The following is a 15,917-nucleotide window of genomic DNA, read 5'->3' as shown; positions in this document are numbered from 1 at the left end:
TTTAAAACAGTAAAAAAACAACAATATCACCTGTAGAAATTTTTCTTTCCAACTTCTCCGTATGTTGACTATTACTCTAGAGATATATTTGGTTATTGACTGCACAATTAAGGAAAAAAAGATAACCTGGAGACAGTTCAAAAGAAAGCAGTGACACTGGCCAAAGAATTAGAATTAGATGACCATAAAAAGAAATCTTAACAGGAATTTAAATTTTCCAGATAAAAAATAGGATGCCTGAGGAATAGTATAGTAAGGATTTGATGTTTGTAAAATATGTCTGAGATTCTTTTTGTTGAAGCTATGAATAGAAAAAAATAGTTATGAAAATGGAGTTTGAACCTAAGAAACCTATTTGTAACCATCTACCTATAATCTTGGCTGTAAGTGCAAGGGGCAGAGTGCAAAGTAGAAAGCCTAGCTGCCCAGGTCTGAAAATAGCACCCTCGGCTGCTCCTTCCAGGACTAAAGCTGCCTTTGGCTCTCCAATCTCCTACTATCTCCTTTTAAATGCAAATGGTTTGGGAGGGGTTGCCCTTAATTCACTCATTTAGTCTAGCAGTTAACACCTTAGCAACTAGAAGCCAACCTAAAAAAAGAAAGAAACTGGGTGAGGGTTTTGGTGGGTATGCAGCCCTCCTGGAGCTAAGTTCTATCTGGAGGAAGGAAAGGAGTGTTCGTCAGAAAGGAAGAATGTATCCAAAATGTTGTCCCTTATTCTCAGTCCACTTTTGGTGTGCATGCCATAGGTCACCAACCCCTGACCTAGCATAACTCTTGAATTTGTTATAAAATGATGAAAATGGTTTAAAGAACCCTCTTGTCACAAATTCCAAACTCCGTGAGGCACTTTCATCTGTAATGTTCCAGGGTTGGTAGGAAGGGTGGAAAGTGAACGGCTTGAAAATAGTCAGATCTCTTTAACTAAAATTAGTTTCTGGCAAGGGCTTTCAGCAACATTGGCCTACATTTTCCAGAACTATTGTTCTTGTGCTTTTGCCTAAGTGTGTTTGCATAGTTTCCAAAGTCAGGAGCTGGCCATAAAGGAAAATGAGAAAAGCTGTGACTAAACGAAGGAGAAAATAAAATCCATATGACTAAAATTTTAGCACAGAAACTTCATTAATCATTACTTCAGGAATGTAAGACTCCTCTGTGAGGATACATGGAAAACTTCATTTTGTGTCCCTGACATACACCATTAAAAACTGCCTCCTAGCCAAGCAGACTTGGCTCACACCCATGTAAATGAACTATCATTACTCAAGGGGAGTGTAGAGCACTTTGCTCTAGGTGTCTGATGCTTTTCTTGTTTGACATCCATTAAAATTCTGTTTCCATTCTCCAACGTGGTTATGCACTGTAAACTTTTGGTTTTAGGCAACTAAACTACAACCAGTTGAAAAGATGGAAAATGGGCAGACATAGTTCTTACTGTCATATGATATACATATTCATCAAATCTTTTGAAAGAATCATCAAAAAGTGGAGAGTACGAGTTACTACTGCCCTGGGATGGCTGAATATTACATGCTGTCCGTTCGAGTGAAAAATTACTGAGCACACACGCCAACACTATAAGTATCAGACCAACTGCACTTTGAAGAGCTGCCTTGACACAAACCACACACATATATTCATTCTGACTGAGGAAACAAGGATACAATAATTTAGCAAAACATATTTTTTAAAACTTATTAGACCAAAAACACAGGTTGGTAGTGGAATCCATAGTGCGGAACACACTGATTTTCAATCCTTGGCATCCCAATTAACCTTACCCAAAATGGCAGTCTTTTCTCACCTTTTCTACAAAGTATATATGAACACTCCATTTCCAAAATTTGTCATGAACTTTAAGCTAGCCCTTCTGAGAACATTTCAGTTTTTGTATTTGCCTTTTCTTTTATGCCTGTAAAATGTTTTAAAGTGAGAAAGTAGGGAGGAAGGAAGGAGGATTTTGGAGGAAGAAATCATGATATAAGATCTGTGGAAAAAAGAAGTGCCTTTTCTCTGTTAATGAAGTTTCTTTGCTTCTTTCTTTCTTTCTTTCTTTCTTTCTTTCTTTCTTTCTTTCTTTCTTTCTTTCTTTCTTTCTTCCTTCCTTCCTTCCTTCCTTCCCTTCCTTCCTTCCTTCCTTCCTTCCTTCCTTCCTTCCTTCCTTCCCTCCCTTCCTTCCTTCCTTCATTCCTTCCTTCTTGCTTGCTATGAAGGTGGAGATCTGCGTCTGCCTTATTCACTGCTATATTTCAAATGCTCAAAACAGTGTTGGGCAGACAGTAGGTGATCAGAGAACATGTGTTCAATGAATGAATGATGTTTTTCTCTGTAAATTACATTCAATGAGTATTTTTCTTATTACTTCCTGATAGAAAATCCACTGAAAATATTTACTGAAAACAGTCTTCTTTTATTTTTTTCCACCCGGGAAAGAATCTTCTTAACAGAGTACATAAATTCCAGAGGAATAGACATGAACAAGTAAGAGACAAAAGTAATACCCTCTCCACATCCACATTTCCCCACTGCCCAGATAGACTCAAACCAGTTCAGAGATCAACTGTGTAACAACGTTGCAGTCTTCATTGAACTGCTCTCCACAAACCTGAAACATCTATGTGTGTGTGAAACTGTGCTGTAAGCCATGTGCTCAAGAGAATAAGGTATGGACCTCATATGTGAATTACTCAGAGCCTGGTAAGAGAGAAGGGTACATAAACAAATAATTGTAATACAGTGTACAAAGTACAATAATAGAAGTAATTAATCCTGTTTGGAGAAGCTGGCAGGCAGGTCAGATTTCTTAGAGGATATTGTGACAGATGTTACAGAAGACATTTTGACTGTCTGAATGTGAAACAGGAGCTTGCTAAGCAGACAAGATCAGAAAGGCCATTCCAGACAGAGAGAACAGCATGAGCAGTAGTGTGAAGGAAAGAAGCTGTCTAACGCATTTGGAAAACCACAGGTCAATTCTGTGAGGAGTTGCGTTTGGAAAGATAAACAGATATGAATTCTAAAGGGGATGGAAAATAGAACGGTTTAATAAATAAGGGCTTAACATGATCAGATTTGCATTTAAGAAAGATAGCCCTAACTCCAGTGGATAATAAATTTAAATGGAGTGTGACCAAGGAACAGAATACAGAAAAAGGAACAAGTTTAGGGGCTTGGGAGCTCAAGTATCTGTGAATACCTAGGTGTACACTACTCTGCAGTTCAGGAGAAATTTCTGAGCTAAAAATGCAGATTGAGGAATATTTGTTAAGTGGTCATTAAGTCCATGGTATATGAAAAAATTGTGATGAGAAAAAGCTAGAGAACAAAGGGAAACAGAAAAAATAAAAAGAGAGAAAAAGAACCCAAGGAAAGAAATAGAGAAGTAACGGACATAGATGTATGAGAAGAACCAGGGGATAAATTACTTATATTGTAAATATATCCACCTCCCTGTTTCTAGAGTTTGAAATCTTCGGAAAGTAAGTGTATGTGTAATAGGGAAGAACAAATCTGACTCCATATTAGATCTGTTCTATTGCTTGTGCTTAGTCATGCTGGCACTGCACCTTTTGTAAAAGAATGTTGCCTATAGCCTGAAATACACAAGGTAGCCTATTCTCAGGGCTCTGACCTTTAACAGTCCATTCATATAGAGATATAAAGTTGCAGAACAGAGAATAGCATTTGTTTTATTGGAGGTTTACAGGAACATCATGACCTGACCTACAAGGACAGCTGCAAGAACAAAGGATTCGGACACCAAGAAGTTTGCAACAACTAACCGCTCCCCTCCCTCACCTTGCCTTTAAAAGTGCTTTGCTGAAACCCTTTGAGGAGTTTGGGGTTTTTTGGGCATGAGCCGCATGTCTCCTTGCATGGCTCTGCAATAAACCTTTCTCTGCTCCAAACTCTGATGTTGGCCTCGCTGTGACTCAGGCACAGGAACTTGTGTTCAGTAACGTATGTTTCATGTAGTTAGATGTTTCAATTGTTCAGAATAGAAATGTAAAAAGAAAATTAATTTTCTTAGAGGGCATGAAATATTATTACCAACAACTCTGGTACCTATTGACTCCTAATTTTACCTATAGGCAAAGTATTTTTTTTTACTTGACATTTGTATAGTGTATTATTGTATATAAAGTTTCTTCATAAGCATCCAGCTTATTATTAATTCTTACAACAAGCCTGTAAGATAGGAATTATTTTCAAATGGAGAAACCCAAGATTCAAAGCCCAAGTAACCAATCCAAGAAAAGTTCCCAGGACTGACTGAGTCCCATGTTGCATCTACCAATATTATTCTCAGAGTCCAAGGAGTAAAAATCTTTCATTCATCCAAAACAACTGACCTTTTTGAAAAACCAGCCTGATTTGCATGTTGGCAACTCCATGCGTTGCTTAAATTGCATCTTTAGGATTTAGTCTTTTGACATAGACAATAACTTTTCAGCCAAAATGACACTTGGACAATAACACAATATACCACGAGGCTTAAGAAGACCTATTGAAGACTCACCATATTATTACAAAGACCCTTTAATTTTATTATTTATTTATTTAATTTTTGGCTGTGTTGGGTCTTCGTTTCTGTGCAAGGGCTTTCTCTAGTTGCAGCAAGTGGGGGCCACTCTTCATCGCGGTGTGCGGGCCTCTCACTATCGCGGCCTCTCTTGTTGTGGAGCACAGGCTCCAGATGCGCAGGCTCAGTAGTTGTGGCTCACGGGCCTAGTTGCTCCGCGGTATGTGGGATCCTCCCAGACCAGGGCTCGAACCCGTGTCCCCTGCATTGGCAGGCAGATTCTCAACCACTGTGCCACCAGGGAAGCCCCTACAAAGACCCTTTAAAATGTCGAAGAACTCAGGTGAAGTGTCAGCCTAACCCAGAAATCTTAGTAAAGCAGAGTAAAATGACCATACATGACTGGGCATAGTCATGAAATTCTCATGAGAATTTGTGGCCAATCAGCTTGCAAGGTATGGAGAAATAAGGCGAACGTTTTATCTTCCAATGAAGAGAAAACCCCACATTTCTGGTGCTGTTTGTCATGTCCCAATTTCTAAGTACTCTATCTTTAGGACTGGCCAAAGCCATGACCTCAGTGGCTAGTCCTGAAGTCTTCAAAGGAAATGCTCCCATGACAGAACCCACAGATTCTGAACTCACCCATCCCTCCAGACTCTCAGTCTGATGGACTCCAGTATCCCCTGCTGTGTGACAACATCTGACTGACCGTGGATAGCCTCTGGTTTCAGCTTTGCTACTATCATTTTGGTGCTGACAGCTCTTCACTAAGCAACCCAAAATCAACTCTGCCGTCTGAAGACCCTGGACTCAGCCCAGCGTTCTGGAGAGGTTGAGGAGCAGAGGCAGCCAAACCAGGCTACTGCTGCCAGGGCACCAAACTTTCCCTTCACTGACATAATTCTAATTTGGTTAGGATTTTTTTGTAACACTTTTGTGCCACTATATAGTTGTTTTTAAGACAAATTAAATATCCATTTTTGTGTAATCCAGACTTTGAAATTATAGATCACTTGAAAAGAACAAATACAAGAATCCTATTCGCATTATGGTAAGATGAGTGTGTATGGTTAGAGACGAAATCTTCTGAGCATTGAAAGAAACTATTTTTTGCTTCAATTACTTGCATCTTCTCTTAAAATTAACTTTTAAGTCATCAAATTTCAGAACGCATGTGAATTTTTTTTTTTTTGGAGTAAAATAACACAGCAGATTCATTGAATAAAGTCAATTCAGTAATTGTGTGTGTCTTACCAATATCTCCAAAGACATCTTTTTACGAAAGGCAATGGGGTTAGAAGAAAATCCATTGTTTCAAAGAGAAATAGTCGCTTAAACCCTGCTAAGCATCAATTACTATTCACAGTATTGTCTAAACAGAAAGAAATTTCTTGACTCAATACGGCTCCTTGAAAAGTTTCCATTAGAAAGTATTTTGCACTACTACACATGGAATATTTGAGCCAAATCTTCTATATCAACTACACAGTCATTTAATAGCTTTTATTGGAAGAATCTTTTATGATTATTTTAAGATCTTTGTATAATTATATGGAAAATTTGTATTCAGCCGGGAAAATTTTACCTTCTCCTTAATCCACCATTTTAATAGAAATATTTCCTCTAGCAATTATTTCTTCTTATTATTTCTATCTGTATTAAAATTTTCCAAGCTTAAAATTTAGTAGAGGATGAAATTAAAAGTACTATCAATATCTAGTGATCTGAAAATGACCTTATACTTCTAAACTAATTTTCCTAGGCTCTGCATTAATTATTGTGTGCATTCACAGTCATAGCTATAGACAGAATGTCTGCCAGTGTCCACAGCAGGATAAGACAATTAGAAAATCTATGAATTCTTCTCCTGTTTATACTTCAATTTCAAAGGTTAAATGTTTTTTTTTTAAGATATTTTATGTGTGGTTCAGAGATGCTTCTATATGGCAGTGTTGATTGGTTTTCTTCTTGATATGAAATATAGGTGTATGAAAATCAAATATGCACAAGGAAACCAAACATGGTTTCATTTATCACATGTCAATGAACATTACAGAGACCCTGGAATAAATAAATAATTCAATCTACTCCACTTAAAATATGTTTATGACCTGTCTACATTGTGCAAGGCTCTATACTACCTTTGTAAAGCTTAAATCTAGTTAAGCAAACCTGACATACACACAAACACACACAACATACACAGCTAATGCAGAGTTAGACTTGTGGAGGGTGTGTTCAAGGGCAAAGACACTGTACACTTTGCCTCAGATATAGGAAGGGCTGATCCTTCATGGGCAGGCACCAGCACAGCAGTCCTACTTGTTTAAATGGTGAAGCATTTCCATACTGGAGTACCCTCCTTCACCTTGGCTGCCGAAGCCCCTCCCCCAACTTTCCCAAGGTTTAGAAACAAAAGGTGTGAAACTGGCCCAGCATGAGATCCTGCAGGTTGCACTGTGGGGACTTCTGTTCTTTCTAGTTGGTTGGTGCCTGGTGGTTGGAAGCCAGCTGCCCACTAGTCTGATCTCTTGAGTACCCACCCTGAGAATAAGGTGTAGGTGCCCACACATAAAAGAGGTGAATTGGAAGCAGATCAAAAATGAATATGTTGGAAATGTCATCTGAAAACTAGTCCTTAAGCCTGGGATCAAAACCTCAAATGCTACAGGATTTAAGCAAATAAAATAAATCAGCCAGAGGACAACTGTGGCAAACTGGAGGGTGTGTGCCCCGTAGAAGTTGCTGCTCCCCAGCCCAGTGTCATGAAGTCATCTGATCTTTCAAGTGACACTAGACATCTGAATCTGTATGTGAAATCTATTGATTTCTAAATATCCTCAATTAATTCAAGAAAGAAATAAAAACCTGGGCTTCCCTAGTGGCAGTGGTTGGGAATCCGCCCGCCAATGCAGGGGACATGGGTTCGAGCCCTGGTCCGGGAAGATCCCACATGCCGTGGAGCAACTAAGCCAGTGCATCACAACTACTGAGCTTGTACTTTAGAGCCCATGAGCCACAACTACTGAGCCCATGTGCCACAACTACTGAAGCCGTAGACTAGAGCTCGTGCTCTGCAACAAGAGAAGCCACCGTAATGAGAGGCCTGTGCACTGCAACGAAGAGTAGCCCCCACTCGCCGCACCTAAAAAGAAAGCCCGCGCACAGCAATGAAGACCCAACGCAGCCAAAAATAAATAAATAAATTTATAAAAAAAAAAAAGAAAGAAGAGAAAGAAATAAAAACCAAAACTAAAACACTGGGTGAGTTAAACCACATATGTCTATGAGTGTGATTCACCTTGAAGTCCATTAGCTTGCAGCTTCTGATTTCAAATCTTCATTCTTCTCTGGTGAGGTGTGAACCTGTGCTTTCTCTTTTGACCTAAATAGTGCAAGTAGAAAAATCAGTGTTTTATGGCTGTTGTAATTTCATCAGTTCACAGTTCCTGCCCACACAGCTGGTCCATTACCAGGATATCTACTCTTTGGGAACAGAAGACCCTTTAGAAGTTAAAGGGACTCCCTACCATCCTTCTTTATCTCTTCCTCATTTCCTCTTTCCCTTCCCCCACCTCTAGATCATTAAAGTGTCTAGAAGGAATAATGCCTGGAAGTTTATCAACTAATTAAATTATTAATTAATTACTTATTAATTAAATTAATTATTAATTAGATTGTTTGTTGGATTAATTTTTGTGACTATGATAGAGTGATAAAAAGTACCTGGGGAGGGACTTCCCTGGTGGCACAGTGGTTAAGAATCCGCCTGCCAGTGCAGGGGACACGGGTTCGAGCCCTGGTCCAGGAAGATCCCACATGCCGCAGAGCAACTAAGCCCATGCGCCACAACTACTGAGCCTGGGCTCTAGAGCCCGTGAGCCACAACTGCTGAGCCTGTGTTCCACAACTACTGAAGTCTGTGTGCCTAGAGCCTGTGCTCTGTAACAAGAGAAGCCACCGCAATGAGGAGCCCACGTACCGCAACGAAGAGTAGCCCCTGCTCGCCGCAACTAGAGAAAGCCCGCACAGAGCAACGAAGACCCAATGCAGCCTAAATAATTAAATAAATAAATAAAATTTATATTAAAAAAAAATACCTGTGGATAGGACATAACATATCCTCTAGGTAGGTTCCTGAATGAACAGTGAATAAATGAATGAGGTACCTGTAGGTGAACAGGCATCCCTGGATGGGCAAAGAGGGAAGACAGAGAATTTAGCTAAGCCAAAGACTTGATACCAGTCCTATCTGATCAACAGGTATGCTGTATGAATAACAGGAGCTGTTCTTTATTGCCTGCTGGTTCTGTTCCAATTACTGGGTAAAGCCCATTTATAACAATGGTTTCTTTAATCCCTATACTTTACTTTAGGAAGATACTATCATCCCCATTTAATGGAGGTGGAAATGGGAGCTAAGGGAGAGTAAGTAATGTCCGCTGCTTTCAACAGCATGTCAGAACTGAGCTGTAAGTCAAGTTCTAGTCTAATTTCAAAGCCTGTGTTCTTAACCAATTCTGTTTACTGCCTCCCTCCCAAAGGAAGAGAATACACCTCTAGTCTGATGATTTAAGATATTCAAGCACTTCCCTCCATCAAAAGTATGGAAACTAGTGAAGAGTAGTGCTTGACAGAGGGAAAGAAAGAACCCACATATTTGGTTTGGGAGAAAAAGCCATGGGAGAAGGAAGAAAGGAAAAGAGGCAGCAGTCTTGGATAGAGAGGAAAAGTGGGAGAGGTGAGAGAGAATTAGTTGGGGGTGGGGGGAAAGAGAACAAGAGAGAATTCTTTCCTCCTAGGAGAGTAGAAATGCTAACAGAGCAAGCTGGGGAGGCGAGCAAGTGATAATGGAGGGACATGATAAGAGGGAGTGTGGTGGCAACAGTAAAAGGATGCAGTTAACTTGGCCCTGACCAGGAGCTGTGCTAACGGGCTCTGTTGAGACTACTACCAAACAGCTGTTCAGAGAGCTTCAACAGCCTCAGAATTGCTCTGCCACCCCAAGGGGCGCCCAGCCCCAATTCCCGAATCACAAGGTTGGAGGATCCATTCAGTTATCTCCTTTTCATTTTCTTATCTAAATCAGCCTGCTGAGGAAAGATTGGTTCAGGAGGGAATATACTTGCGCTTTGAGAAATGGAATTAAGATATGTCTCTTTCCAACTATATTGAAAACTAAAAGAGAAAAAGTGTATTTTTGTGAAGTCGCTTTTCCTATATATTTAACATTAGAGTTATATTTAACATTAGAGTCTGTTATCATTCTAAATTATTCATCTGCTATTTCATCTTAATGCTCTGCTAATCTTTGGTTGAAATCTCTAAAATCCAATGATTGTGATTAGTATGTTTTCAGATGCCATTGTAGGTAGGAAACAATATTTGGACTCTGGATTTCACACAGAGAAAATGACATAAAACAAAACAAACTCATACTCCATCAAGTTTTGGCTTAAATTTTACAGGACATCGTCACTAATGCATTCTGCCAATAAATACCAGATGTTCTGTTAAAAACCACCACAACAAAAAAATGTGTCTGAGTATCTTCCTAGAGTATGGCTGGATATCCAAAGCCAGACTTTGGTGAGAAAATTCAGAGATCATGCAGAAATTTGAATTCAGAAATGTTCCCCTCATAACCATGGTGTCGTTCTAAGCAAGTCAACCAGAAATTATATTCTCTTACCCATAAATTTTATGCTGTTGCTGTTCATGGAGGGTATTCTTTTGTTCACTGAAACAGAAATTAGATGTAGATTTAGGATATGGTTTCAAAAACATATACTTCCTGTGGAAATGGAAATATTTAAATATAATATTGAATACTTTACATTCAATCAATTCTGAAAATCATTTCACAGAATTGGTCCTAGACATCACTTGGCTCATCTGTCCTTTCCTTAAATATTGTGATGTGTGTGTCTGTGTGTGTGTGTGTGTGAATTTACATTGTGTGACCACTCGAGGGTCAACATTAGGTTAATATTATCAAGAGCTCTAAGAATGTTCTCGTCCCTAGTATGTTTTGCACATTTCATGAACTTTACATCAGTGGTCATACTAACAAGAGATACTCATCACCTCTAGGCATCTAACAGTGCAGCATAGTGCCCAGGAAGAAGGGCTTTGGCATTAGAAAACAAGCTCCTCCGCTCACTAACTGTCTGAATGTAGGCAATCTCCCAAGCCTTGATTTCAATATCTGTAAGATACAATGACAGTTGTAAATCACCTCAAAAGTTATCATGAGATTCAAATGAACTGATGCATACAACAGGCACACAGTATGCTTTTTACTAGGCACCTTTTAACACGTTTTAGCTTTTCAAAATTATTACCAGTAGAAATAATAGTGAAAATGAAAATCTTGCTGGAAGAGTTAGTACACCAACTCAAATTTAAACCGATGTTGAAATGACTATCATATATTTAGGAATTGCAGGAGAGCAGAGGGGGTGAGAATATCAGCCCCTGAAACAGCCATGAAAAAAATGCTAGAGGAATTGAACACCCACCCTCATGAGTGTTATTACCTGTCGTTTACTAGATTTTTTTACTAGATTTTTCTTTTAATGACCGAAGAACGGTTTTTTCCTCATGATTTTATCAGGAAGTTGGTAGAAAAGAAAGAGCATGACCTTTAAAGACATGCAGATCTATGTTTGATTCTCAAACTGTATAACCCATCATCATCAACACTTGAACAGATTACCTCTCTGAGGCTCAGTTTCTTTCCCTATAAAATGGGTATGAGATTAACCATCTCACAAACTTCCCCCAGAATTGAGTAATCAAGTGTCTAGTCCCATTCCTGGCATGCAGTAGGCATTCAAAAAATGTAAATTGCTTTCCCTTGCCCCATCCTTTTCCAGCATGAATAGGTGAGACTATAAGACAGTCTCCACCTAAGCTAATGTTTCCCCTACCTATGTTTTAACTCAATAATATTACAATAAAAGTACATATAAAGGTTATCATTTTATGCCAGTTATAAAGAACTTACTACTGATAAGGCGCACAATTCTAATTTCTATGTAGTCATTCGGTCGTGATCCCACATGCTCTCTACTGCACCAGGCATATTATTAATGTATTTAAGGCAAGCCACAGTGTCAAGTTAAACAAATGTAAACACCTGCAGATAGAGCTTTGCCTCACTAAACTGTTGGTGAATGGCTTCCTAACTAAATGTTAGATTCCCTTCCATTCCTGGTATGCCTTTGCTTTCAAGACAGAGCTCTCAGGAGTTGAAATATCTTGTCTCTTTTTCCTGTCCATGACTTTAAGCAAACCACCAGCTACAAAACTTCTTAAAGTTCTTTCCCCTACATTATGCTTTAATTCAGAAGCACTGATAGATGAACTTCTTCTATCCTGGCACTTAGATTTAATTAAGCAATGAAGCTCTTAAAAAGGGGCCGCCTTGCTAATCTTGAAGCAGGCCTCCAACCGTCTCTTCTACCACTTTCTCAGCTTCTATAAATCTTTTCTCTTTTCTCCATCAGAAACCCAAAACTTGGAGAAACAGTCAAACTATTTGCACCTAATCAATGTAAGTTTTTATTCAGATGCTTTGATGTCACTTTCATTCAAGAAGGTTGGCAATTAAGTAACTCATTCATTTAATTGACTTTCCCTTTCCTCCTTTATATGTATTCAATTACTTGAATCACTCTTTGACCAAATCATGCATTTTTATTATCTGCATTCTTCTGCCATCATTTCTTATTTCCTAAAGTGGCCATTCCCTTTAAGAAATTTTTTTTAATGAATATTTTCTCAAAAAGTTTTAAAATATAGTAAACCTCGGAGTAACGTAGTTTCTTTGTAAGTAAAATTTAAATTTTTCCTTAGGAGAATTGTGTCAATTAACCATTAAGGCATCTTTTTTTAATAGGAAAGAATACAGATATCCTCTCATTTTATAGACTACTACTGATCAATAAAATAATCCAGTTTATGGTGGTAATGTAAACAAATTTAAGGGAAAATACAATGATGGATTAGAAGATGGCAGAGTAATAGGGTGACAAAATTACTCCATGATATATTAGAGATATAATTAGAAATGTGAAGGCTATATTTTTTTAAAAATTCTTAACTATGTACACCAATAATGTTGGAATTACTTATATAACGTTGACATCCTGGAAAAGAGGAAAAAACCTTAGTTGGCAGATATTGTTTCCACAGGCCTAAATCTCTTAATTTGATTATCATTGAAGAGACTAGTACATAAAGCCCACTTGGCCATCTCTAGCGAGGAGGTGCCGCATGAAAGTTCAGCTGTATATGGTAAACAGTTGCATGTCAAGGCAGTATTAGCCCCATACACATTATTTGTGGAGTATCCAGAACCCAGCTGAGCTATGGGGAAGTTGGGGAAGTTTTGATAGCTTTCCCCTCACTCTTAGTCTGACAGAATATAGTAAAGGTAAAACGTGAATTATAGCAATGACTATGGTCTACCATAATTTTAAAAGTTCATTATATCAACAGGGAAAAAGACAAACACAAAAATAGGTTAAGGAATTTCAATAGCTTCTTGTTGAGATGAAATTTTTCCTCTCTTATGATACTAAAAGCACATCGTTAAAAATCCACAAGAAAATATTGTTGAGAAATGCACACTTACCAGAAAGACTTATAATGATGATTTCAACAATTAAAAAACTAGGCTAAATTATGACTTTTTCAGGATATCTGTATATATGAACTAAATATAGACCTTATACAGAAACTTTTTCTCTTCTACTTTCTCCTTTTATAATGTCCAGCAGGCCTTCAGCCTCTATACTCTGATGAGAGGTACCAAATTTGTCACACTGTAACTTTGAGTTAAAAGTACATTGGCCTATTTTTCTGAACACAAAACTGGGACATATAGTCTGACAAAAGATTATGTGACTCTTCCAGTAAAAGAGGTAGTCTGGAAGAAATGTCAGACACCAAAAATATAGGAGATTCTAAGATGTTTCAATAATTTTTGGTGATAGAGATAGAACATTTAGAATCAGGGCTGCCCCAGAAAATTCACAATAGTAGAGTGTGGTCAGTACCCTGCTTTTGAATATCTTTTTCTTCAGTGTTTTAGTACCCACCCTACTTCTAGATTGTCTAATGAGGTCCCACAGTACCTCATGGAATGTTGAAAAACCCATGTGTTGCGCAAACTAGAGCTGGTGGTTGAACAGGCAGTACACCCTCTGCTAGGTCAGCTTGGCAATATTCACCAGGGAATATTCACAGGGACTGGAGCAATAGAGGAGATCCAGTTCCCCCAGAGCTTATTACATTCTAGGGCAGTGCAGGATAGCAAAGGTATTTGCCATATCAGGTTTCCTAACTCTGGAAGCAAAAGCTACACTACTAGCATGATGGCAGGGGTCAGTGGTCGGGGCTGGGATTCAAGCCTTACAGTTGATCAGGTCTTTTAGTTATCTATTACTGCATAAAAACATATTGTATTATATATACCTCATGATTTCATGAGTTAGAAATGCAGTCAAGTCTCAGCTACGTGATTCTTCTGTTTAATGTGGCACTGACAGAGCTTGAGTTGTATTCAGCTGGCAGATGTGCTGATCTGGAGGGTCTAACATGACTTCACTCACATATCTGGTTCCTTGGCAAGGACAGTGAGGCCGATTGTGTTGACCAGGGCATCCAAACATGGCCTCTCCCTAAGGAGAACACGGCAGCCTCAGGGTTGACAGACGTTTTTACATGGTGTCTCTGGACTCCAAGGGTGAGTATTCTGGGAACGAAGGACAAAACTTCATGGCTTTTCATGACTCAGCCTTGGAGATCACATAGTGTCATGTCTGCTCTACTCTATTGGTAAAAGCAGGCATGGTTCCTCCCAAGTTGGGGCCTAGACCCAGCCCCCTGATGGGAAAATGTCATAGATTTGGGCCAGTTTGTAAATGACAGCACCAGGATTGAATGACTAACCATAGGGACATAGACTAATTTACTAGAGCTGTGCAAGGGGACTTTTTCTCTGGGTGGCCAACCTATAGATAAGACGCTTGAAAAAGTTAACTTTTACATCTTATCATGCTTCTCAATCAGAATCTATTGCTTTTGATATTTGTACATATTCTTAAGGAAAATGTAAAAGTATTACTACTAAAATAAATAACTAATGTAACATTATAAATAATCAAGTAAAATACCCACCCGCCCACGGCCTTACCCATCTAGTCACTGGAGCCCAACATGTCTTATATACTACAAACTGCTTGTCAGTGTTCATTCTTTTCCTTCTCTCTATGTCAGATGCTCTCTCTTGATTCTCTTCACTCATCTAAATCAGTCATTCATCAACACACAGGGTAAATCCCATGAGGCTTTCCCTAGCACTAATGGTGCACCATAATACAGTTTCTTTCACTGTAAAATCTTTTACTGTTTGTACCAATCATTTGACTTTCTTTTACTGTTAAGTGTTTAGGTCTACATTTTCTGACTCCTTAGCTAAGGTGTAAGCTCCTGGACAGCAGGAATTGTTGTTGTATCCTTCACAGTGTCTAGCACACTGATTGCTGACTAATTCAGTAATTAATTGACTGATAGACTATTCTTCATAGACTATAGGAATTCTGTTGTTTATAAATAGCTGTTAAAAATGAGTTTAAGAGAGTATTCTATGATCCTGGTTTGAGAACATGCCAACTTTTGCATTTGGAGAAACTTCTAGATAAGAGACAATGATTCTATATAAAATGAGAATAGACTCATTCTATAGAATGAAAGACTAAGCTGAGTGAATAAAAGCTGCTCTAGGTAATAAGACAGCTATCATTTCTTGTAGTGTAACTTTGGACCTCAGCTTCTTCATCTGTTAAACAAAAATAATTGGACCTACCTTACAAGAAAGATTGTTTTAAGAATTAAATGAGATAATACCTGAAAATGTTTACAGAGTGGCTGGGACTTTGTAAGTCCCAATAAATTAGGATAGCAGCAACTGTTTCAGGAGAAAGTGTAATTGTTGATTTCATTATCATTATTATCATGTCCTCTGAAATTTTGGCATAAGAAATCTCAAAATACCTATCCTGCCACTTTATTTTCTTTAAGTGAAATGACTCTCCAGAGACTTGAGAGCACATTGGCTATTTAAGCTTTTTTTCGATAAATTGGCAGCAGAATATATGCATTAAGAGCTCAGGCTCAGGAGTCAGATTCACCCGAGTTAAAATCCCAGTTCCAAGGGTCTCCTTAGCTCTGTGACTGGGCATGTTGCTGAATTTCACTTTGCCCCAGTTTATTCATCTGTAAAATGGAAGTAATGATACTATTTATCTATTATTATTATTAATAATTATTATTAGAGTACAATTAGCAGGAGATCAATGTTCCACATGGCCCAGATGAATTT

At 38.5% G+C, this 15,917-nt stretch overlaps 1 protein-coding gene across 14 annotated transcripts in view; it reads right to left on the bottom strand.

Annotated features, from left to right (window-relative positions):
- LOC309660538 (uncharacterized protein) overlaps nucleotides 1-15,917 on the bottom strand; it is a 701,196-nt gene that overhangs the window by 110,040 nt on the left and 575,239 nt on the right. For 11 of the 14 annotated variants that reach the window (XR_014263435.1, XR_014263436.1, XR_014263437.1 and 8 more), the window contains exon 2: nucleotides 7,827-10,265. The gene's annotated coding sequence lies outside the window, so the exon portion shown is untranslated. The remainder of the gene's footprint in view (nucleotides 1-7,826; nucleotides 10,266-15,917) is intronic. The other 3 variants (XR_014263442.1, XR_014263443.1, XR_014263434.1) reach the window with 3 other exon arrangements.

Source organism: Balaenoptera physalus, assembly GCF_965194825.1.
Source record: "Balaenoptera physalus genome assembly, chromosome: 4".
Classification (NCBI taxonomy): Eukaryota; Metazoa; Chordata; class Mammalia; order Artiodactyla; family Balaenopteridae; genus Balaenoptera; species Balaenoptera physalus.
The sequence above is the reverse complement of the archived record's forward strand: the minus strand, read 5'-3'. Positions and strand labels throughout refer to the sequence as shown.